This window comes from Phyllobates terribilis, unplaced genomic scaffold (genome assembly GCF_046119375.1).
Source record: "Phyllobates terribilis strain yellow unplaced genomic scaffold, ASM4611937v1 Scaffold_236__1_contigs__length_3049075, whole genome shotgun sequence".
NCBI lineage: Eukaryota > Metazoa > Chordata > Amphibia > Anura > Dendrobatidae > Phyllobates > Phyllobates terribilis.
This window is the reverse complement of record NW_027362996.1, coordinates 1908664-1931921: the sequence shown is the minus strand read 5'-3', so window position 1 is coordinate 1931921 and position 23258 is coordinate 1908664. Positions and strand designations below refer to the sequence as shown.

Genomic DNA, 23258 nt, shown 5'->3' with positions numbered 1-23258 from the left:
AGAAGAAAAGCAAAGCCAAAGAGTCCATCCCCAAATCCGACAAACAAGCAAAATGAACAAAAAACATTGAATTCAATTCTTTCTGATTTTAGAAACTGCATTAAAGAAGGGGTGCACCGGTCCTGGAGATACTGCAATACCAGGTCAATGCGTGGAGTGGACAGAGCAAGCTCTTTTTCCATCTCCCTGTTCTAAAAATCCATTTAATATATGGTCCCCAGATAGGGGACGTATCAGATATTAAACTGATAAGAACAGATTTTTTTTTTTTTTTTTTTTTTTTTTTTCTCCTCAGACGAGGAAATTCCACAGTCTATGAAAACCAGACAAAGGAAAATTCCATCAAAACAGCTGCGTCAAATCCAATACGCAATTTGCTGTCCCCATCATCATCGGAAATATTTATTTCATATTTCAAAACAACAATAACAAAAATCAAGAGGTACTAACAATATATCTCCACTTTTTAACTTTCCATATTCCCTCTGCATCCACTTCCCCTCTCCTCTTTTTGTCCCATAGGAAACACACATACATCTTCCCCAAAATCACCTTCACACTATCCTTTACAGCAATTTCCTTCCTTTTAAACACATACACATTCCTCACATCCCATAACACTTCCTTTATACATGCAAGCATCAACCACAAGACTCTTTCCTTCGTCCCATCACATATTCCCAAACCAAACATAAACAACTCAAAAGACAACAAATTCACACCACACAATTCTTTACACAAAGGCCCCATTCTCCCAATCACATCTCTAGCATACTGGCAATTCCAAAAAACATGCAACACACTTTCCCTTCCACCACAGCCATTTCTTGGACACATTTCACTCCTCACCAAACCTCTATTCCTCTGAAACTCTCTCACAGGTAATACTCCATGTAAAGACTGCCACACAACTTCACTCTGTTTGTTGGTCATACCACTCATCCGCACTTTCTTCCAAACCTTCTGCACATCACCACCCCTAACCATATTTATTCCACATTCTACCTCTCTACATTCAATCATCCTATACACAGCCTTCTTATTCTCCAGCAATCTCACATCTGCATCACACAGTTCATACCTCACCAAAAACTTATAAACCCACACATACCATACAGGCACCTCAAAAGCAATCGGACATCGCAAATCCCTTTCTTGCCACTTTAAACGAAACAAATACGCTCCAAATAAATACCTACACATAGATGAAAACTTTCCATCCGCCCTAATCACTTTCAAAACAAACACAACGATATTCACACCAAAAAACACGTCCAAATTCGGAAAACCCAAACCACCTTTTTCCACTCTTTTAACCAAAATTTCTCTCCTAGCTCTCTCCATTTTCGAGTTCCACAAAAAAACAAATAAAATTCTATTCAAGCTTCTCATACACATATATCCTGGTGGAAATACTACCGCAATATATAAAAATATTGGCAACACCACACTCTTAACAATTAAAATCTTCCCAAAAAAGGATAAACTCCTCAATTTCCAAAAATTCAACTTCTGCTCAACTTTTCCTTTCGCATCATCCCAACTTTCTTTCCCATCCAAACTCTCTGAAAACTTCACACCCAAAACTTTAATAGGTCCATTCACTACATTCACACCTACATCCCTACTTAAACTTCCGCCTCCAAAACCCTTACACTCACTCTTTTCCCAATTCACTTTAAACGCAGATGCACCACAAAAAATAGACACTAACAACTTCACCCGCCTCACCGAACATTCAGAATCACATAATACACACACGTCATCCATATAACCACTCACTTTCCATTCTTTTCCTCCACCTCCCGGCACTTGCACACCACGAATTACCTTATCTTTCCTCAGCATACACAACAATGGCTCAATTGCACAAATAAATGCTACAGGGGACAAAGGACACCCCTGTCGCACACCCGAAAACACATTCACTTTCCTACCCACATACCCATTCATTAAAACACAGCTATAAACACCCGCATACAAACTTCTCACTCGCCCAACAAAATCAGCCGGAAAACCCATTTTTAACAACACTCTGAACAAAAAACCATGCGACAACCTATCATAAGCCTTTTCAAAATCCAAACTTAACAAAAATACACTCTTCTTACGACCCATGCAATCCCATAGACAATCTCTTAACATACACACACACTCGTGAATCCGCCTCCCAGGTACCGCACAACACTGCTCATCCCCAATCACACTCTCTATCACATCACGCATCCTATTAGCCATAAGTTTTGCATAGATTTTATAATCACAATTAAGTAACGTTATTGGCCTCCAATTCCTCAGACTTTTCAAATCCCCTTTCTTAGGAATTAACACAACCATACCTGCACGCATACTCTCAGTCACCTCCATGTTTCCCCACATATACTTACATACATCCACAAAGTCCTTACCAATCACACCCCACATCACACGATAAAATTCTACTGGGAGGCCATCCTCCCCCGGCGTCTTATTCAAAGCCATACTACACATAACCTTCCATACCTCATCACCAGTCACCTCACCCATCACTCTCTCTCTTTCTGCTTCACTCAACTTACTCTCTAACACACTCAAAACATCATTCTCCAAACATTCATCCCTCTGTTTCACTGCATACAGATCCTCATAAAACTTAGCCACCTCTTCACACATATCCTCTCCACTCACCTCACTTCCATCTGCTCCATACACCACGCTCATACTCTGTTTCTTTCCAAAAACTTTTTTAAAGAAAAACCGAGAACATTTCTCATCCTGCTCCATCTTATCAATCTTTGCCCTAAACACTATGCTTCTCCCTCTCTCCAACAAAAACTCACTAATCTCCTTCTTTACCTCTAAAATCTCCTCCTCCACCTCAACTCCTCCTTCCCTTAACTTATACAAAACGCTCAACCGCGCGTTCAGTTTAACAAAACTCTCTCTTTTAATTGCTGCATACTTGTATCCTAAATTTTTAAAGAACATTTTTGTTTGTTTCTTCACCCAGTCCCACCACTCACAAACATTCCCAAACTCATTTTTATGCTTACACCATTCTTCATACCGCCTTTCATACTCCTTTCTCACATCTTCATTCTCTAACAGTTTAACATTTAACTTCCACAATCCTCTCCCAAACACTCCATCAACTTTTATATCCAACTCACACAACATACACACATGATCTGAAAAAAGAACGTTTTCCTGCCTATAATTAACAGAAACCATATTTTTAGAAATAAAACAATAATCCAATCTGGATTGTACCCTACCACTCTCAGAAAAGAAAGTGTTCAACAAAGGATTCATGTTACACACGCGCTGCATATCACACAACCCAAAATCATTCACTAACTCCAATAATGCTTTCCCAGACACATCCACATTCACTCTCCCCACATCACAGTTCATATCACCCACAATTACCACAGGTATTCTTCCTGGAACAAAAAGCTTAATTTTTTCAAATAAATTTTTGCGCTCATTTTTTTCAACTGGCGCATAAACATTAATAACACAAAACTTTACATTCTTGTATACAAAATTAGCAAGGATACATCTCCCCACCTCAATAACCAAATAATCACTCAAAACAACCTCCCTTCCTTTAACCAAAATACCCACACCATCATTCTTATTACATGCACTCCCCGACCACACAGACGCTCCATAAGACCATTCATCCCCTTTCACACCATCCACTACCCCACATTCTTGTAAACAAAAAATAGATGCATTTTGCATAGCTAAAAACTCAAAAATAGCAGCTCTTCTTACTTTACTTTTAAACACTCTTACGTTTTGGGACACTATGGTAAATCCCATAATACTTCTACTCCTTCACCAATTACACAAAGAAATAGCCTTTGGCCTAAACCAAAGCTCACAAGAGGACAAAAAGAAAAAACATTTACAATATTATATGGTGACACTATCCAGCACCACCACTATCCTCCTCCGCCATCAGAACAGAACAGCTGGTTTCCGACCCGCTGGCTTCACCAGCCACACTCCTCATTCTGGCAGTTCTGATCTTCCTCTGAGGCTCACTAAAAACTGCATCATCACTGCCCCCACCATCCTCCCTACGACTCTTCTTTGCACCCCTATCATCTTCCGAAGAAAAATCTTCAATGTTTTCAGGACCCGAAGGGTGTTCAGGACTGTCGGGTTCCGAGATTTGCACTTCACATCCTGTTGCGTCCATTGCCTCTCCAAAAGTCATCATCTCAGGCAGCTCTGCTTCCACCACTTTCCTAGATATTCTCGCAGACACTGCCTTTTTCTCCACCTTTGCCACTTCCCTCCAGAACTCCTTTTCTTCCTTCCGCTTCTTCCTCATTTCTTCAGCAGAAGAAGAACATGGTCTCAGGGACACCTCCTCTGGCGCCGTAGAGGGAGAGGCTCTACCAGTTTCCCGCCTCCTTCCCTCTCTCTCCTCCCTCTCCAATCTTTCCAGCACTTTCAGTGCGCTTGCCATCTGCCTCCTCTCCAGCTCCTCCTCCTTCTGTTCTTTATCAGAACGTCTAGGTGCACTCATAGGACAGTCCTTATACATGTGATCACTACTCCCACAGACATCACAGGACTTGGCCTCTGGACACTGGTTGGCCATATGCCCCTCCTTTCTGCAATTTCGGCAACACTGCCCTTTAAGGCATGTTACCATGGTATGTCCGAAAGAAAAGCATCTACGGCAAAACATGGGCTGGCCTGGGTAAAAGAGGAAACCTCTATGGCCTGCAACGGAAAAATTTGATGGAGGGTGTCTAAAGCCCCCCACACTGTCAGGATCCCTTTTCAATTTCACACGGAATTTATACTGACAGTTAAAGATTCCTAGACAATTGACTTGCTTCACTCCCTTCCGCACATATTCACAGTAGCGAGAGAGGAAGCACTCCAGCAGCTCAGGGTCTGTAAAAGGGTTATAGACAGTCACAGTCACCTCCTTTTCTTGCAGACCAAACAAAGGTTCCCATCTAACTCCTTCCAAGCAGGGGTCACTAGAGTGACCACGGAGCCATTCAAAGACATTAAGGCAAACATCCTGGTCCATAAAGGTAACGTCATAATTACCTTGACGTGAAAATTCGTTGACACTGAAGATCTCAGAACGTCTTGCTCCAGCTTTGCCTTCAACGATGTCTTGGACAATGAAAACCACGTTGTTCTTGTTCTGGTCAGATGGATCCACGGACAAACGGATGGTGTTCTTCACAAAAGACATCTTGGATTCTGTCGGTATGGAATACCACAGGAAAAAGCAGAAAATCCTCCACAAAAGTGTCCGGATTCCTCCAGGAGACTCGCACCAATCAAGGTACAGTCATACGATCGCAGCCAAAAGGCCGAGAAGCGATAACCAGAATTGGTTTCAAACTACGGAGCCACCCAAGGATCCTGAAAAGTCCATTTGTGGAGATGAGCTCCTGGACTCCCGTTAAGAAGACATGTTGTCAACCTCTAGATCCCTTACATGCCTGCACTTTTCGGCTTGCTGCTGCTGCAATCCACGCGTTTTAGATCTGCATAACTCCACCTCTTTAAACACAGCACCTTCACCCCCTGCTGTTCCCACCCGCCTCAACACCGTTGGAAGGGAGGAGAACCAATTAAGGCGGGGGGGTGGGGTGGAACGAGCAGCTGTCTACCCTTAGCAGGAGGGCTCCTGATTACATACCTCTCCTGCTGCTGCTGCTGCTGGCTGTCCAGCAGCAGACTGAAGGTGGCTGCTGCTGTGCACAGGTATATAAAGGCTCAGAGCCTATTATGACACGCGCAGCCAGCGTTCCATTGCCACATTCCATCTACTGCAGGCAGGATACCTGGCTGGCTGAATGTCGCTGAGAAGCTCACAGAGACCGCCATAAGCAACAGTTTAACAGAATGCCACAGACTAATCAACCAAACTTTTTGGGTTGGGTTCTCTTTTATAGTCTGCAGGCATTAAATGAAAGAAGTCAGTGTTCCAGCAGAAGGAGACAACGTTTCAGAAAAGGCATTGTAGCAAACCAAAAAAGAAATTTTAAGCGCAGCAGAGTAACCAGCGCACATACCTGTTAGCTCAGGTGAGTTTAAAAGGCTGCTGTTGATAACAAGGGCATTTGCTAAATAGATGGTGTGTGTGCAACAATATACTGAAAGGTCAATTATATTGTGCAGCTTATCTCACCACCTGTAGTTATTTAGGTGAAAGCTCCAAAATGCTTGCCTAATATGTCTGTTTATCCAAAAGGAAGTAAAAAGGGAGAGCTAGAAAGATAGCATTGCATCACATTACATGGCAATGCAATGCACAGTTGCTGAAGTTGAACCAAAATGAGCTTGTAATCTGGCTTCTGCAACTTTGAACATGAAAAATCCAATGAGGAGAAGAAAAGCAAAGCCAAAGAGTCCATCCCCAAATCCGACAAACAAGCAAAATGAACAAAAAACATTGAATTCAATTCTTTCTGATTTTAGAAACTGCATTAAAGAAGGGGTGCACCGGTCCTGGAGATACTGCAATACCAGGTCAATGCGTGGAGTGGACAGAGCAAGCTCTTTTTCCATCTCCCTGTTCTAAAAATCCATTTAATATATGGTCCCCAGATAGGGGACGTATCAGATATTAAACTGATAAGAACAGATACTACACTTGATCTTAGCCAAAAGGCCGAGAAGCGATAACCAGAATTGGTTTCAAACTACGGAGCCACCCAAGGATCCTGAAAAGTCCATTTGTGGAGATGAGCTCCTGGACTCCCGTTAAGAAGACATGTTGTCAACCTCTAGATCCCTTACATGCCTGCACTTTTCGGCTTGCTGCTGCTGCAATCCACGCGTTTTAGATCTGCATAACTCCACCTCTTTAAACACAGCACCTTCACCCCCTGCTGTTCCCACCCGCCTCAACACCGTTGGAAGGGAGGAGAACCAATTAAGGCGGGGGGTGGGGTGGAACGAGCAGCTGTCTACCCTTAGCAGGAGGGCTCCTGATTACATACCTCTCCTGCTGCTGCTGCTGCTGGCTGTCCAGCAGCAAACTGAAGGTGGCTGCTGCTGTGCACAGGTATATAAAGGCTCAGAGCCTATTATGACACACGCAGCCAGCGTTCCATTGCCACATTCCATCTACTGCAGGCAGGATACCTGGCTGGCTGAATGTCGCTGAGAAGCTCACAGAGACCGCCATAAGCAACAGTTTAACAGAATGCCACAGACTAATCAACCAAACTTTTTGGGTTGGGTTCTCTTTTATAGTCTGCAGGCATTAAATGAAAGAAGTCAGTGTTCCAGCAGAAGGAGACAACGTTTCAGAAAAGGCATTGTAGCAAACCAAAAAAGAAATTTTAAGCGCAGCAGAGTAACCAGCGCACATACCTGTTAGCTCAGGTGAGTTTAAAAGGCTGCTGTTGATAACAAGGGCATTTGCTAAATATATGGTGTGTGTGCAACAATATACTGAAAGGTCAATTATATTGTGCAGCTTATCTCACCACCTGTAGTTATTTAGGTGAAAGCTCCAAAATGCTTGCCTAATATGTCTGTTTATCCAAAAGGAAGTAAAAAGGGAGAGCTAGAAAGATAGCATTGCATCACATTACATGGCAATGCAATGCACAGTTGCTGAAGTTGAACCAAAATGAGCTTGTAATCTGGCTTCTGCAACTTTGAACATGAAAAATCCAATGAGGAGAAGAAAAGCAAAGCCAAAGAGTCCATCCCCAAATCCGACAAACAAGCAAAATGAACAAAAAACATTGAATTCAATTCTTTCTGATTTTAGAAACTGCATTAAAGAAGGGGTGCACCGGTCCTGGAGATACTGCAATACCAGGTCAATGCGTGGAGTGGACAGAGCAAGCTCTTTTTCCATCTCCCTGTTCTAAAAATCCATTTAATATATGGTCCCCAGATAGGGGACGTATCAGATATTAAACTGATAAGAACAGATACTACACTTGATCTTAGCCAAAAGGCCGAGAAGCGATAACCAGAATTGGTTTCAAACTACGGAGCCACCCAAGGATCCTGAAAAGTCCATTTGTGGAGATGAGCTCCTGGACTCCCGTTAAGAAGACATGTTGTCAACCTCTAGATCCCTTACATGCCTGCACTTTTCGGCTTGCTGCTGCTGCAATCCACGCGTTTTAGATCTGCATAACTCCACCTCTTTAAACACAGCACCTTCACCCCCTGCTGTTCCCACCCGCCTCAACACCGTTGGAAGGGAGGAGAACCAATTAAGGCGGGGGGTGGGGTGGAACGAGCAGCTGTCTACCCTTAGCAGGAGGGCTCCTGATTACATACCTCTCCTGCTGCTGCTGCTGCTGGCTGTCCAGCAGCAGACTGAAGGTGGCTGCTGCTGTGCACAGGTATATAAAGGCTCAGAGCCTATTATGACACGCGCAGCCAGCGTTCCATTGCCACATTCCATCTACTGCAGGCAGGATACCTGGCTGGCTGAATGTCGCTGAGAAGCTCACAGAGACCGCCATAAGCAACAGTTTAACAGAATGCCACAGACTAATCAACCAAACTTTTTGGGTTGGGTTCTCTTTTATAGTCTGCAGGCATTAAATGAAAGAAGTCAGTGTTCCAGCAGAAGGAGACAACGTTTCAGAAAAGGCATTGTAGCAAACCAAAAAAGAAATTTTAAGCGCAGCAGAGTAACCAGCGCACATACCTGTTAGCTCAGGTGAGTTTAAAAGGCTGCTGTTGATAACAAGGGCATTTGCTAAATAGATGGTGTGTGTGCAACAATATACTGAAAGGTCAATTATATTGTGCAGCTTATCTCACCACCTGTAGTTATTTAGGTGAAAGCTCCAAAATGCTTGCCTAATATGTCTGTTAATCCAAAAGGAAGTAAAAAGGGAGAGCTAGAAAGATAGCATTGCATCACATTACATGGCAATGCAATGCACAGTTGCTGAAGTTGAACCAAAATGAGCTTGTAATCTGGCTTCTGCAACTTTGAACATGAAAAATCCAATGAGGAGAAGAAAAGCAAAGCCAAAGAGTCCATCCCCAAATCCGACAAACAAGCAAAATGAACAAAAAACATTGAATTCAATTCTTTCTGATTTTAGAAACTGCATTAAAGAAGGGGTGCACCGGTCCTGGAGATACTGCAATACCAGGTCAATGCGTGGAGTGGACAGAGCAAGCTCTTTTTCCATCTTCCTGTTCTAAAAATCCATTTAATATATGGTCCCCAGATAGGGGACGTATCAGATATTAAACTGATAAGAACAGATACTACACTTGATCTTAGCCAAAAGGCCGAGAAGCGATAACCAGAATTGGTTTCAAACTACGGAGCCACCCAAGGATCCTGAAAAGTCCATTTGTGGAGATGAGCTCCTGGACTCCCGTTAAGAAGACATGTTGTCAACCTCTAGATCCCTTACATGCCTGCACTTTTCGGCTTGCTGCTGCTGCAATCCACGCGTTTTAGATCTGCATAACTCCACCTCTTTAAACACAGCACCTTCACCCCCTGCTGTTCCCACCCGCCTCAACACCGTTGGAAGGGAGGAGAACCAATTAAGGCGGGGGGTGGGGTGGAACGAGCAGCTGTCTACCCTTAGCAGGAGGGCTCCTGATTACATACCTCTCCTGCTGCTGCTGCTGCTGGCTGTCCAGCAGCAGACTGAAGGTGGCTGCTGCTGTGCACAGGTATATAAAGGCTCAGAGCCTATTATGACACGCGCAGCCAGCGTTCCATTGCCACATTCCATCTACTGCAGGCAGGATACCTGGCTGGCTGAATGTCGCTGAGAAGCTCACAGAGACCGCCATAAGCAACAGTTTAACAGAATGCCACAGACTAATCAACCAAACTTTTTGGGTTGGGTTCTCTTTTATAGTCTGCAGGCATTAAATGAAAGAAGTCAGTGTTCCAGCAGAAGGAGACAACGTTTCAGAAAAGGCATTGTAGCAAACCAAAAAAGAAATTTTAAGCGCAGCAGAGTAACCAGCGCACATACCTGTTAGCTCAGGTGAGTTTAAAAGGCTGCTGTTGATAACAAGGGCATTTGCTAAATAGATGGTGTGTGTGCAACAATATACTGAAAGGTCAATTATATTGTGCAGCTTATCTCACCACCTGTAGGTTTTTAGGTGAAAGCTCCAAAATGCTTGCCTAATATGTCTGTTTATCCAAAAGGAAGTAAAAAGGGAGAGCTAGAAAGATAGCATTGCATCACATTACATGGCAATGCAATGCACAGTTGCTGAAGTTGAACCAAAATGAGCTTGTAATCTGGCTTCTGCAACTTTGAACATGAAAAATCCAATGAGGAGAAGAAAAGCAAAGCCAAAGAGTCCATCCCCAAATCCGACAAACAAGCAAAATGAACAAAAAACATTGAATTCAATTCTTTCTGATTTTAGAAACTGCATTAAAGAAGGGGTGCACCGGTCCTGGAGATACTGCAATACCAGGTCAATGCGTGGAGTGGACAGAGCAAGCTCTTTTTCCATCTCCCTGTTCTAAAAATCCATTTAATATATGGTCCCCAGATAGGGGACGTATCAGATATTAAACTGATAAGAACAGATACTACACTTGATCTTAGCCAAAAGGCCGAGAAGCGATAACCAGAATTGGTTTCAAACTACGGAGCCACCCAAGGATCCTGAAAAGTCCATTTGTGGAGATGAGCTCCTGGACTCCCGTTAAGAAGACATGTTGTCAACCTCTAGATCCCTTACATGCCTGCACTTTTCGGCTTGCTGCTGCTGCAATCCACGCGTTTTAGATCTGCATAACTCCACCTCTTTAAACACAGCACCTTCACCCCCTGCTGTTCCCACCCGCCTCAACACCGTTGGAAGGGAGGAGAACCAATTAAGGCGGGGGGTGGGGTGGAACGAGCAGCTGTCTACCCTTAGCAGGAGGGCTCCTGATTACATACCTCTCCTGCTGCTGCTGCTGCTGGCTGTCCAGCAGCAGACTGAAGGTGGCTGCTGCTGTGCACAGGTATATAAAGGCTCAGAGCCTATTATGACACGCGCAGCCAGCGTTCCATTGCCACATTCCATCTACTGCAGGCAGGATACCTGGCTGGCTGAATGTCGCTGAGAAGCTCACAGAGACCGCCATAAGCAACAGTTTAACAGAATGCCACAGACTAATCAACCAAACTTTTTGGGTTGGGTTCTCTTTTATAGTCTGCAGGCATTAAATGAAAGAAGTCAGTGTTCCAGCAGAAGGAGACAACGTTTCAGAAAAGGCATTGTAGCAAACCAAAAAAGAAATTTTAAGCGCAGCAGAGTAACCAGCGCACATACCTGTTAGCTCAGGTGAGTTTAAAAGGCTGCTGTTGATAACAAGGGCATTTGCTAAATAGATGGTGTGTGTGCAACAATATACTGAAAGGTCAATTATATTGTGCAGCTTATCTCACCACCTGTAGTTATTTAGGTGAAAGCTCCAAAATGCTTGCCTAATATGTCTGTTTATCCAAAAGGAAGTAAAAAGGGAGAGCTAGGAAGATAGCATTGCATCACATTACATGGCAATGCAATGCACAGTTGCTGAAGTTGAACCAAAATGAGCTTGTAATCTGGCTTCTGCAACTTTGAACATGAAAAATCCAATGAGGAGAAGAAAAGCAAAGCCAAAGAGTCCATCCCCAAATCCGACAAACAAGCAAAATGAACAAAAAACATTGAATTCAATTCTTTCTGATTTTAGAAACTGCATTAAAGAAGGGGTGCACCGGTCCTGGAGATACTGCAATACCAGGTCAATGCGTGGAGTGGACAGAGCAAGCTCTTTTTCCATCTCCCTGTTCTAAAAATCCATTTAATATATGGTCCCCAGATAGGGGACGTATCAGATATTAAACTGATAAGAACAGATACTACACTTGATCTTAGCCAAAAGGCCGAGAAGCGATAACCAGAATTGGTTTCAAACTACGGAGCCACCCAAGGATCCTGAAAAGTCCATTTGTGGAGATGAGCTCCTGGACTCCCGTTAAGAAGACATGTTGTCAACCTCTAGATCCCTTACATGCCTGCACTTTTCGGCTTGCTGCTGCTGCAATCCACGCGTTTTAGATCTGCATAACTCCACCTCTTTAAACACAGCACCTTCACCCCCTGCTGTTCCCACCCGCCTCAACACCGTTGGAAGGGAGGAGAACCAATTAAGGCGGGGGGTGGGGTGGAACGAGCAGCTGTCTACCCTTAGCAGGAGGGCTCCAGATTACATACCTCTCCTGCTGCTGCTGCTGCTGGCTGTCCAGCAGCAGACTGAAGGTGGCTGCTGCTGTGCACAGGTATATAAAGGCTCAGAGCCTATTATGACACGCGCAGCCAGCGTTCCATTGCCACATTCCATCTACTGCAGGCAGGATACCTGGCTGGCTGAATGTCGCTGAGAAGCTCACAGAGACCGCCATAAGCAACAGTTTAACAGAATGCCACAGACTAATCAACCAAACTTTTTGGGTTGGGTTCTCTTTTATAGTCTGCAGGCATTAAATGAAAGAAGTCAGTGTTCCAGCAGAAGGAGACAACGTTTCAGAAAAGGCATTGTAGCAAACCAAAAAAGAAATTTTAAGCGCAGCAGAGTAACCAGCGCACATACCTGTTAGCTCAGGTGAGTTTAAAAGGCTGCTGTTGATAACAAGGGCATTTGCTAAATAGATGGTGTGTGTGCAACAATATACTGAAAGGTCAATTATATTGTGCAGCTTATCTCACCACCTGTAGTTATTTAGGTGAAAGCTCCAAAATGCTTGCCTAATATGTCTGTTTATCCAAAAGGAAGTAAAAAGGGAGAGCTGGAAAGATAGCATTGCATCACATTACATGGCAATGCAATGCACAGTTGCTGAAGTTGAACCAAAATGAGCTTGTAATCTGGCTTCTGCAACTTTGAACATGAAAAATCCAATGAGGAGAAGAAAAGCAAAGCCAAAGAGTCCATCCCCAAATCCGACAAACAAGCAAAATGAACAAAAAACATTGAATTCAATTCTTTCTGATTTTAGAAACTGCATTAAAGAAGGGGTGCACCGGTCCTGGAGATACTGCAATACCAGGTCAATGCGTGGAGTGGACAGAGCAAGCTCTTTTTCCATCTCCCTGTTCTAAAAATCCATTTAATATATGGTCCCCAGATAGGGGACGTATCAGATATTAAACTGATAAGAACAGATACTACACTTGATCTTAGCCAAAAGGCCGAGAAGCGATAACCAGAATTGGTTTCAAACTACGGAGCCACCCAAGGATCCTGAAAAGTCCATTTGTGGAGATGAGCTCCTGGACTCCCGTTAAGAAGACATGTTGTCAACCTCTAGATCCCTTACATGCCTGCACTTTTCGGCTTGCTGCTGCTGCAATCCACGCGTTTTAGATCTGCATAACTCCACCTCTTTAAACACAGCACCTTCACCCCCTGCTGTTCCCACCCGCCTCAACACCGTTGGAAGGGAGGAGAACCAATTAAGGCGGGGGGTGGGGTGGAACGAGCAGCTGTCTACCCTTAGCAGGAGGGCTCCTGATTACATACCTCTCCTGCTGCTGCTGCTGCTGGCTGTCCAGCAGCAGACTGAAGGTGGCTGCTGCTGTGCACAGGTATATAAAGGCTCAGAGCCTATTATGACACGCGCAGCCAGCGTTCCATTGCCACATTCCATCTACTGCAGGCAGGATACCTGGCTGGCTGAATGTCGCTGAGAAGCTCACAGAGACCGCCATAAGCAACAGTTTAACAGAATGCCACAGACTAATCAACCAAACTTTTTGGGTTGGGTTCTCTTTTATAGTCTGCAGGCATTAAATGAAAGAAGTCAGTGTTCCAGCAGAAGGAGACAACGTTTCAGAAAAGGCATTGTAGCAAACCAAAAAAGAAATTTTAAGCGCAGCAGAGTAACCAGCGCACATACCTGTTAGCTCAGGTGAGTTTAAAAGGCTGCTGTTGATAACAAGGGCATTTGCTAAATAGATGGTGTGTGTGCAACAATATACTGAAAGGTCAATTATATTGTGCAGCTTATCTCACCACCTGTAGTTATTTAGGTGAAAGCTCCAAAATGCTTGCCTAATATGTCTGTTTATCCAAAAGGAAGTAAAAAGGGAGAGCTAGAAAGATAGCATTGCATCACATTACATGGCAATGCAATGCACAGTTGCTGAAGTTGAACCAAAATGAGCTTGTAATCTGGCTTCTGCAACTTTGAACATGAAAAATCCAATGAGGAGAAGAAAAGCAAAGCCAAAGAGTATATCCCCAAATCCGACAAACAACAAAATGAACAAAAAACATTGAATTCAATTCTTTCTGATTTTAGAAACTGCATTAAAGAAGGGGTGCACCGGTCCTGGAGATACTGCAATACCAGGTCAATGCGTGGAGTGGACAGAGCAAGCTCTTTTTCCATCTCCCTGTTCTAAAAATCCATTTAATATATGGTCCCCAGATAGGGGACGTATCAGATATTAAACTGATAAGAACAGATACTACACTTGATCTTAGCCAAAAGGCCGAGAAGCGATAACCAGAATTGGTTTCAAACTACGGAGCCACCCAAGGATCCTGAAAAGTCCATTTGTGGAGATGAGCTCCTGGACTCCCGTTAAGAAGACATGTTGTCAACCTCTAGATCCCTTACATGCCTGCACTTTTCGGCTTGCTGCTGCTGCAATCCACGCGTTTTAGATCTGCATAACTCCACCTCTTTAAACACAGCACCTTCACCCCCTGCTGTTCCCACCCGCCTCAACACCGTTGGAAGGGAGGAGAACCAATTAAGGCGGGGGGTGGGGTGGAACGAGCAGCTGTCTACCCTTAGCAGGAGGGCTCCTGATTACATACCTCTCCTGCTGCTGCTGCTGCTGCTGGCTGTCCAGCAGCAGACTGAAGGTGGCTGCTGCTGTGCACAGGTATATAAAGGCTCAGAGCCTATTATGACACGCGCAGCCAGCGTTCCATTGCCACATTCCATCTACTGCAGGCAGGATACCTGGCTGGCTGAATGTCGCTGAGAAGCTCACAGAGACCGCCATAAGCAACAGTTTAACAGAATGCCACAGACTAATCAACCAAACTTTTTGGGTTGGGTTCTCTTTTATAGTCTGCAGGCATTAAATGAAAGAAGTCAGTGTTCCAACAGAAGGAGACAACGTTTCAGAAAAGGCATTGTAGCAAACCAAAAAAGAAATTTTAAGCGCAGCAGAGTAACCAGCGCACATACCTGTTAGCTCAGGTGAGTTTAAAAGGCTGCTGTTGATAACAAGGGCATTTGCTAAATAGATGGTGTGTGTGCAACAATATACTGAAAGGTCAATTATATTGTGCAGCTTATCTCCCCACCTGTAGTTATTTAGGTGAAAGCTCCAAAATGCTTGCCTAATATGTCTGTTTATCCAAAAGGAAGTAAAAAGGGAGAGCTAGAAAGATAGCATTGCATCACATTACATGGCAATGCAATGCACAGTTGCTGAAGTTGAACCAAAATGAGCTTGTAATCTGGCTTCTGCAACTTTGAACATGAAAAATCCAATGAGGAGAAGAAAAGCAAAGCCAAAGAGTCCATCCCCAAATCCGACAAACAAGCAAAATGAACAAAAAACATTGAATTCAATTCATTCTGATTTTAGAAACTGCATTAAAGAAGGGGTGCACCGGTCCTGGAGATACTGCAATACCAGGTCAATGCGTGGAGTGGACAGAGCAAGCTCTTTTTCCATCTCCCTGTTCTAAAAATCCATTTAATATATGGTCCCCAGATAGGGGACGTATCAGATATTAAACTGATAAGAACAGATACTACACTTGATCTTAGCCAAAAGGCCGAGAAGCGATAACCAGAATTGGTTTCAAACTACGGAGCCACCCAAGGATCCTGAAAAGTCCATTTGTGGAGATGAGCTCCTGGACTCCCGTTAAGAAGACATGTTGTCAACCTCTAGATCCCTTACATGCCTGCACTTTTCGGCTTGCTGCTGCTGCAATCCACGCGTTTTAGATCTGCATAACTCCACCTCTTTAAACACAGCACCTTCACCCCCTGCTGTTCCCACCCGCCTCAACACCGTTGGAAGGGAGGAGAACCAATTAAGGCGGGGGGTGGGGTGGAACGAGCAGCTGTCTACCCTTAGCAGGAGGGCTCCTGATTACATACCTCTCCTGCTGCTGCTGCTGCTGGCTGTCCAGCAGCAGACTGAAGGTGGCTGCTGCTGTGCACAGGTATATAAAGGCTCAGAGCCTATTATGACACGCGCAGCCAGCGTTCCATTGCCACATTCCATCTACTGCAGGCAGGATACCTGGCTGGCTGAATGTCGCTGAGAAGCTCACAGAGACCGCCATAAGCAACAGTTTAACAGAATGCCACAGACTAATCAACCAAACTTTTTGGGTTGGGTTCTCTTTTATAGTCTGCAGGCATTAAATGAAAGAAGTCAGTGTTCCAGCAGAAGGAGACAACGTTTCAGAAAAGGCATTGTAGCAAACCAAAAAAGAAATTTTAAGCGCAGCAGAGTAACCAGCGCACATACCTGTTAGCTCAGGTGAGTTTAAAAGGCTGCTGTTGATGACAAGGGCATTTGCTAAATAGATGGTGTGTGTGCAACAATATACTGAAAGGTCAATTATATTGTGCAGCTTATCTCACCACCTGTAGTTATTTAGGTGAAAGCTCCAAAATGCTTGCCTAATATGTCTGTTTATCCAAAAGGAAGTAAAAAGGGAGAGCTAGAAAGATAGCATTGCATCACATTACATGGCAATGCAATGCACAGTTGCTGAAGTTGAACCAAAATGAGCTTGTAATCTGGCTTCTGCAACTTTGAACATGAAAAATCCAATGAGGAGAAGAAAAGCAAAGCCAAAGAGTCCATCCCCAAATCCGACAAACAAGCAAAATGAACAAAAAACATTGAATTCAATTCATTCTGATTTTAGAAACTGCATTAAAGAAGGGGTGCACCGGTCCTGGAGATACTGCAATACCAGGTCAATGCGTGGAGTGGACAGAGCAAGCTCTTTTTCCATCTCCCTGTTCTAAAAATCCATTTAATATATGGTCCCCAGATAGGGGACGTATCAGATATTAAACTGATAAGAACAGATACTACACTTGATCTTAGCCAAAAGGCCGAGAAGCGATAACCAGAATTGGTTTCAAACTACGGAGCTACCCAAGGATCCTGAAAAGTCCATTTGTGGAGATGAGCTCCTGGACTCCCGTTAAGAAGACATGTTGTCAACCTCTAGATCCCTTACATGCCTGCACTTTTCGGCTTGCTGCTGCTGCAATCCACGCGTTTTAGATCTGCATAACTCCACCTCTTTAAACACAGCACCTTCACCCCCTGCTGTTCCCACCCGCCTCAACACCGTTGGAAGGGAGGAGAACCAATTAAGGCGGGGGGTGGGGTGGAACGAGCAGCTGTCTACCCTTAGCAGGAGGGCTCCTGATTACATACCTCTCCTGCTGCTGCTGCTGCTGGCTGTCCAGCAGCAGACTGAAGGTGGCTGCTGCTGTGCACAGGTATATAAAGGCTCAGAGCCTATTATGACACGCGCAGCCAGCGTTCCATTGCCACATTCCATCTACTGCAGGCAGGATACCTGGCTGGCTGAATGTCGCTGAGAAGCTCACAGAGACCGCCATAAGCAACAGTTTAACAGAATGCCACAGACTAATCAACCAAACTTTTTGGGTTGGGTTCTCTTTTATAGTCTGCAGGCATTAAATGAAAGAAGTCAGTGTTCCAGCAGAAGGAGACAATGTTTCAGAAAAGGCATTGTAGCAAACCAAAAAAGAAATTTTAAGCGCAGCAGAGTAACCAGCGCACATACCTGTTAGCTCAGGTGAGTTTAAAAGGCTGCTGTTGATAACAAGGGCATTTGCTAAATAGATGGTGTGTGTGCAACAATATACTGAAAGGTCAATTATATTGTGCAGCTTATCTCACCACCTGTAGTTATTTAGGTGAAAGCTCCAAAATGCTTGCCTAATATGTCTGTTTATCCAAAAGGAAGTAAAAAGGGAGAGCTAGAAAGATAGCATTGCATCACATTACATGGCAATGCAATGCACAGTTGCTGAAGTTGAACCAAAATGAGCTTGTAATCTGGCTTCTGCAACTTTGAACATGAAAAATCCAATGAGGAGAAGAAAAGCAAAGCCAAAGAGTCCATCCCCAAATCCGACAAACAAGCAAAATGAACAAAAAACATTGAATTCAATTCTTTCTGATTTTAGAAACTGCATTAAAGAAGGGGTGCACCGGTCCTGGAGATACTGCAATACCAGGTCAATGCGTGGAGTGGACAGAGCAAGCTCTTTTTCCATCTCCCTGTTCTAAAAATCCATTTAATATATGGTCCCCAGATAGGGGACGTATCAGATATTAAACTGATAAGAACAGATACTACACTTGATCTTAGCCAAAAGGCCGAGAAGCGATAACCAGAATTGGTTTCAAACTACGGAGCCACCCAAGGATCCTGAAAAGTCCATTTGTGGAGATGAGCTCCTGGACTCCCGTTAAGAAGACATGTTGTCAACCTCTAGATCCCTTACATGCCTGCACTTTTCGGCTTGCTGCTGCTGCAATCCACGCGTTTTAGATCTGCATAACTCCACCTCTTTAAACACAGCACCTTCACCCCCTGCTGTTCCCACCCGCCTCAACACCGTTGGAAGGGAGGAGAACCAATTAAGGCGGGGGGTGGGGTGGAACGAGCAGCTGTCTACCCTTAGCAGGAGGGCTCCTGATTACATACCTCTCCTGCTGCTGCTTCTGCTGGCTGTCCAGCAGCAGACTGAAGGTGGCTGCTGCTGTGCACAGGTATATAAAGGCTCAGAGCCTATTATGACACGCGCAGCCAGCGTTCCATTGCCACATTCCATCTACTGCAGGCAGGATACCTGGCTGGCTGAATGTCGCTGAGAAGCTCACAGAGACCGCCATAAGCAACAGTTTAACAGAATACCACAGACTAATCAACCAAACTTTTTGGGTTGGGTTCTCTTTTATAGTCTGCAGGCATTAAATGAAAGAAGTCAGTGTTCCAGCAGAAGGAGACAACGTTTCAGAAAAGGCATTGTAGCAAACCAAAAAAGAAATTTTAAGCGCAGCAGAGTAACCAGCGCACATACCTGTTAGCTCAGGTGAGTTTAAAAGGCTGCTGTTGATAACAAGGGCATTTGCTAAATAGATGGTGTGTGTGCAACAATATACTGAAAGGTCAATTATATTGTGCAGCTTATCTCACCACCTGTAGTTATTTAGGTAAAAGCTCCAAAATGCTTGCCTAATATGTCTGTTTATCCAAAAGGAAGTAAAAAGGGAGAGCTAGAAAGATAGCATTGCATCACATTACATGGCAATGCAATGCACAGTTGCTGAAGTTGAACCAAAATGAGCTTGTAATCTGGCTTCTGCAACTTTGAACATGAAAAATCCAATGAGGAGAAGAAAAGCAAAGCCAAAGAGTCCATCCCCAAATCCGACAAACAAGCAAAATGAACAAAAAACATTGAATTCAATTCTTTCTGATTTTAGAAACTGCATTAAAGAAGGGGTGCACCGGTCCTGGAGATACTGCAATACCAGGTCAATGCGTGGAGTGGACAGAGCAAGCTCTTTTTCCATCTCCCTGTTCTAAAAATCCATTTAATATATGGTCCCCAGATAGGGGACGTATCAGATATTAAACTGATAAGAACAGATACTACACTTGATCTTAGCCAAAAGGCCGAGAAGCGATAACCAGAATTGGTTTCAAACTACGGAGCCACCCAAGGATCCTGAAAAGTCCATTTGTGGAGATGAGCTCCTGGACTCCCGTTAAGAAGAAATGTTGTCAACCTCTAGATCCCTTACATGCCTGCACTTTTCGGCTTGCTGCTGCTGCAATCCACGCGTTTTAGATCTGCATAACTCCACCTCTTTAAACACAGCACCTTCACCCCCTGCTGTTCCCACCCGCCTCAACACCGTTGGAAGGGAGGAGAACCAATTAAGGCGGGGGGTGGGGTGGAACGAGCAGCTGTCTACCCTTAGCAGGAGAGCTCCTGATTACATACCTCTCCTGCTGCTGCTGCTGCTGGCTGTCCAGCAGCAGACTGAAGGTGGCTGCTGCTGTGCACAGGTATATAAAGGCTCAGAGCCTATTATGACACGCGCAGCCAGCGTTCCATTGCCACATTCCATCTACTGCAGGCAGGATACCTGGCTGGCTGAATGTCGCTGAGAAGCTCACAGAGACCGCCATAAGCAACAGTTTAACAGAATGCCACAGACTAATCAACCAAACTTTTTGGGTTGGGTTCTCTTTTATAGTCTGCAGGCATTAAATGAAAGAAGTCAGTGTTCCAGCAGAAGGAGACAACGTTTCAGAAAAGGCATTGTAGCAAACCAAAAAAGAAATTTTAAGCGCAGCAGAGTAACCAGCGCACATACCTGTTAGCTCAGGTGAGTTTAAAAGGCTGCTGTTGATAACAAGGGCATTTGCTAAATAGATGGTGTGTGTGCAACAATATACTGAAAGGTCAATTATATTGTGCAGCTTATCTCACCACCTGTAGTTATTTAGGTGAAAGCTCCAAAATGCTTGCCTAATATGTCTGTTTATCCAAAAGGAAGTAAAAAGGGAGAGCTAGAAAGATAGCATTGCATCACATTACATGGCAATGCAATGCACAGTTGCTGAAGTTGAACCAAAATGAGCTTGTAATCTGGCTTCTGCAACTTTGAACATGAAAAATCCAATGAGGAGAAGAAAAGCAAAGCCAAAGAGTCCATCCCCAAATCCGACAAACAAGCAAAATGAACAAAAAACATTGAATTCAATTCTTTCTGATTTTAGAAACTGCATTAAAGAAGGGGTGCACCGGTCCTGGAGATACTGCAATACCAGGTCAATGCGTGGAGTGGACAGAGCAAGCTCTTTTTCCATCTCCCTGTTCTAAAAATCCATTTAATATATGGTCCCCAGATAGGGGACGTATCAGATATTAAACTGATAAGAACAGATACTACACTTGATCTTAGCCAAAAGGCCGAGAAGCGATAACCAGAATTGGTTTCAAACTACGGAGCCACCCAAGGATCCTGAAAAGTCCATTTGTGGAGATGAGCTCCTGGACTCCTGTTAAGAAGACATGTTGTCAACCTCTAGATCCCTTACATGCCTGCACTTTTCGGCTTGCTGCTGCTGCAATCCACGCGTTTTAGATCTGCATAACTCCACCTCTTTAAACACAGCACCTTCACCCCCTGCTGTTCCCACCCGCCTCAACACCGTTGGAAGGGAGGAGAACCAATTAAGGCGGGGGGTGGGGTGGAACGAGCAGCTGTCTACCCTTAGCAGGAGGGCTCCTGATTACATACCTCTCCTGCTGCTGCTGCTGCTGGCTGTCCAGCAGCAGACTGAAGGTGGCTGCTGCTGTGCACAGGTATATAAAGGCTCAGAGCCTATTATGACACGCGCAGCCAGCGTTCCATTGCCACATTCCATCTACTGCAGGCAGGATACCTGGCTGGCTGAATGTCGCTGAGAAGCTCACAGAGACCGCCATAAGCAACAGTTTAACAGAATGCCACAGACTAATCAACCAAACTTTTTGGGTTGGGTTCTCTTTTATAGTCTGCAGGCATTAAATGAAAGAAGTCAGTGTTCCAGCAGAAGGAGACTGCGTTTCAGAAAAGGCATTGTAGCAAATCAAAAAAGAAATTTTAAGCGCAGCAGAGTAACCAGCGCACATACCTGTTAGCTCAGGTGAGTTTAAAAGGCTGCTGTTGATAACAAGGGCATTTGCTAAATAGATGGTGTGTGTGCAACAATATACTGAAAGGTCAATTATATTGTGCAGCTTATCTCACCACCTGTAGTTATTTAGGTGAAAGCTCCAAAATGCTTGCCTAATATGTCTGTTTATCCAAAAGGAAGTAAAAAGGGAGATCTAGAAAGATAGCATTGCATCACATTACATGGCAATGCAATGCACAGTTGCTGAAGTTGAACCAAAATGAGCTTGTAATCTGGCTTCTGCAACTTTGAACATGAAAAATCCAATGAGGAGAAGAAAAGCAAAGCCAAAGAGTCCATCCCCAAATCCGACAAACAAGCAAAATGAACAAAAAACATTGAATTCAATTCTTTCTGATTTTAGAAACTGCATTACAGAAGGGGTGCACCGGTCCTGGAGATACTGCAATACCAGGTCAATGCGTGGAGTGGACAGAGCAAGCTCTTTTTCCATCTCCCTGTTCTAAAAATCCATTTAATATATGGTCCCCAGATAGGGGACGTATCAGATATTAAACTGATAAGAACAGATAAGGTTTCAACGCAATTTTATTGATTCAAAAGTATATTTACAAAGGTTTTAAAAAAGAACATTTATAACATTACAATAAAATGATAAAACATGATAATAATCAATTCAAGTTTTTTGTATAAAACACAATTTACCATCATAAAACCATTGTAACAATTAAGAAAATCATAATTACAGATGTACTTGGGTTTATTTAATTACCACTAATTGTGTTCCATAATTGTACACACCACATAGAAGCCGCTTCTTTTGCTCCATACAGTTTTTTATCTCTGAGATAGTAAATATACATTTCACTTAAAGCAATTTTTATACAGTCTGTTGAATCAATATGATCATGTGTGAAGAGTAAAATATTTCTAACTTTCCACATGGCATTTTTAAAGCAATTAATAATAATCCAGGCAACTCGGAATTGTTTAATATTTGGACACTTAAAAAGACCATAAAAGACATAAAAGTGATTAAAATCTTTCAGGCCACATGCCCATTTTAAAAGTGGGCCTACCTTTCTCCAAACCTCCTGTGCAAAATGACAATTCCAAAAGAGATGCAATACAGACTCACTTTCCCCGCATATATCTCTTGGACATTTGGCTCTCGCCACCAGCCCCCGCCTATGTTGAAACTCACGGGTAGGGAGGCACTGGTGGACGATAGCCCAGGCAAGGTCCTTGTGTACATTTGCAAGATATTTCCCATACACATTTCGCCACACCGTTTTGGACCTTGCCTGTGAAAAATTGGAGACAGGAATTGTGTCCTCAGAGTGTCTGCAAGCAATAGATACCTTCCTTTGGTCCCCCAATATATCAGGCTCCAATTCCTGGAGACCTAAAAGTCTGACCGTTTTCTCAAGTATCACATACTGTTTAGGTGGGCACAGGAGCACAGGAGAACTTAAAGGTAGGCTAAACCACCTTTTAAAAATCATTCCTGCTGCATATTTTAAAAAATAACTAAAAATGC

The 23258-nt window shown here is 43.8% G+C and overlaps 14 non-coding genes across 14 annotated transcripts; all 14 read right to left on the bottom strand.

The window, feature by feature from the left end:
- Positions 1–106: 106 nt before the first annotated feature.
- On the bottom strand, positions 107–305 carry LOC141216835 (U2 spliceosomal RNA). Its single transcript, XR_012285828.1, has one exon. It is a non-coding gene; the product is annotated as a U2 spliceosomal RNA (small nuclear RNA).
- A 6156-nt stretch (positions 306–6461) lies between these two features.
- On the bottom strand, positions 6462–6652 carry LOC141215715 (U2 spliceosomal RNA). The gene has a single exon (XR_012284769.1). It is a non-coding gene; the product is annotated as a U2 spliceosomal RNA (small nuclear RNA).
- Positions 6653–7767: 1115 nt separating this feature from the next.
- LOC141215714 (U2 spliceosomal RNA) lies at positions 7768–7958 on the bottom strand. Its single transcript, XR_012284768.1, has one exon. It is a non-coding gene; the product is annotated as a U2 spliceosomal RNA (small nuclear RNA).
- A 1115-nt stretch (positions 7959–9073) lies between these two features.
- Positions 9074–9264, bottom strand: LOC141216537 (U2 spliceosomal RNA). Its single transcript, XR_012285567.1, has one exon. It is a non-coding gene; the product is annotated as a U2 spliceosomal RNA (small nuclear RNA).
- Positions 9265–10379: 1115 nt separating this feature from the next.
- Positions 10380–10570, bottom strand: LOC141215713 (U2 spliceosomal RNA). The gene has a single exon (XR_012284767.1). It is a non-coding gene; the product is annotated as a U2 spliceosomal RNA (small nuclear RNA).
- A 1115-nt stretch (positions 10571–11685) lies between these two features.
- Positions 11686–11876, bottom strand: LOC141215712 (U2 spliceosomal RNA). Its single transcript, XR_012284766.1, has one exon. It is a non-coding gene; the product is annotated as a U2 spliceosomal RNA (small nuclear RNA).
- A 1115-nt stretch (positions 11877–12991) lies between these two features.
- Positions 12992–13182, bottom strand: LOC141215711 (U2 spliceosomal RNA). Its single transcript, XR_012284765.1, has one exon. It is a non-coding gene; the product is annotated as a U2 spliceosomal RNA (small nuclear RNA).
- Positions 13183–14296: 1114 nt separating this feature from the next.
- On the bottom strand, positions 14297–14487 carry LOC141215710 (U2 spliceosomal RNA). Its single transcript, XR_012284764.1, has one exon. It is a non-coding gene; the product is annotated as a U2 spliceosomal RNA (small nuclear RNA).
- A 1118-nt stretch (positions 14488–15605) lies between these two features.
- Positions 15606–15796, bottom strand: LOC141215708 (U2 spliceosomal RNA). The gene has a single exon (XR_012284763.1). It is a non-coding gene; the product is annotated as a U2 spliceosomal RNA (small nuclear RNA).
- A 1115-nt stretch (positions 15797–16911) lies between these two features.
- On the bottom strand, positions 16912–17102 carry LOC141215707 (U2 spliceosomal RNA). Its single transcript, XR_012284762.1, has one exon. It is a non-coding gene; the product is annotated as a U2 spliceosomal RNA (small nuclear RNA).
- Positions 17103–18217: 1115 nt separating this feature from the next.
- LOC141215706 (U2 spliceosomal RNA) lies at positions 18218–18408 on the bottom strand. Its single transcript, XR_012284761.1, has one exon. It is a non-coding gene; the product is annotated as a U2 spliceosomal RNA (small nuclear RNA).
- A 1115-nt stretch (positions 18409–19523) lies between these two features.
- LOC141215705 (U2 spliceosomal RNA) lies at positions 19524–19714 on the bottom strand. Its single transcript, XR_012284760.1, has one exon. It is a non-coding gene; the product is annotated as a U2 spliceosomal RNA (small nuclear RNA).
- Positions 19715–20829: 1115 nt separating this feature from the next.
- On the bottom strand, positions 20830–21020 carry LOC141215703 (U2 spliceosomal RNA). Its single transcript, XR_012284758.1, has one exon. It is a non-coding gene; the product is annotated as a U2 spliceosomal RNA (small nuclear RNA).
- A 1115-nt stretch (positions 21021–22135) lies between these two features.
- On the bottom strand, positions 22136–22324 carry LOC141216780 (U2 spliceosomal RNA). Its single transcript, XR_012285790.1, has one exon. It is a non-coding gene; the product is annotated as a U2 spliceosomal RNA (small nuclear RNA).
- Positions 22325–23258: the final 934 nt, after the last annotated feature.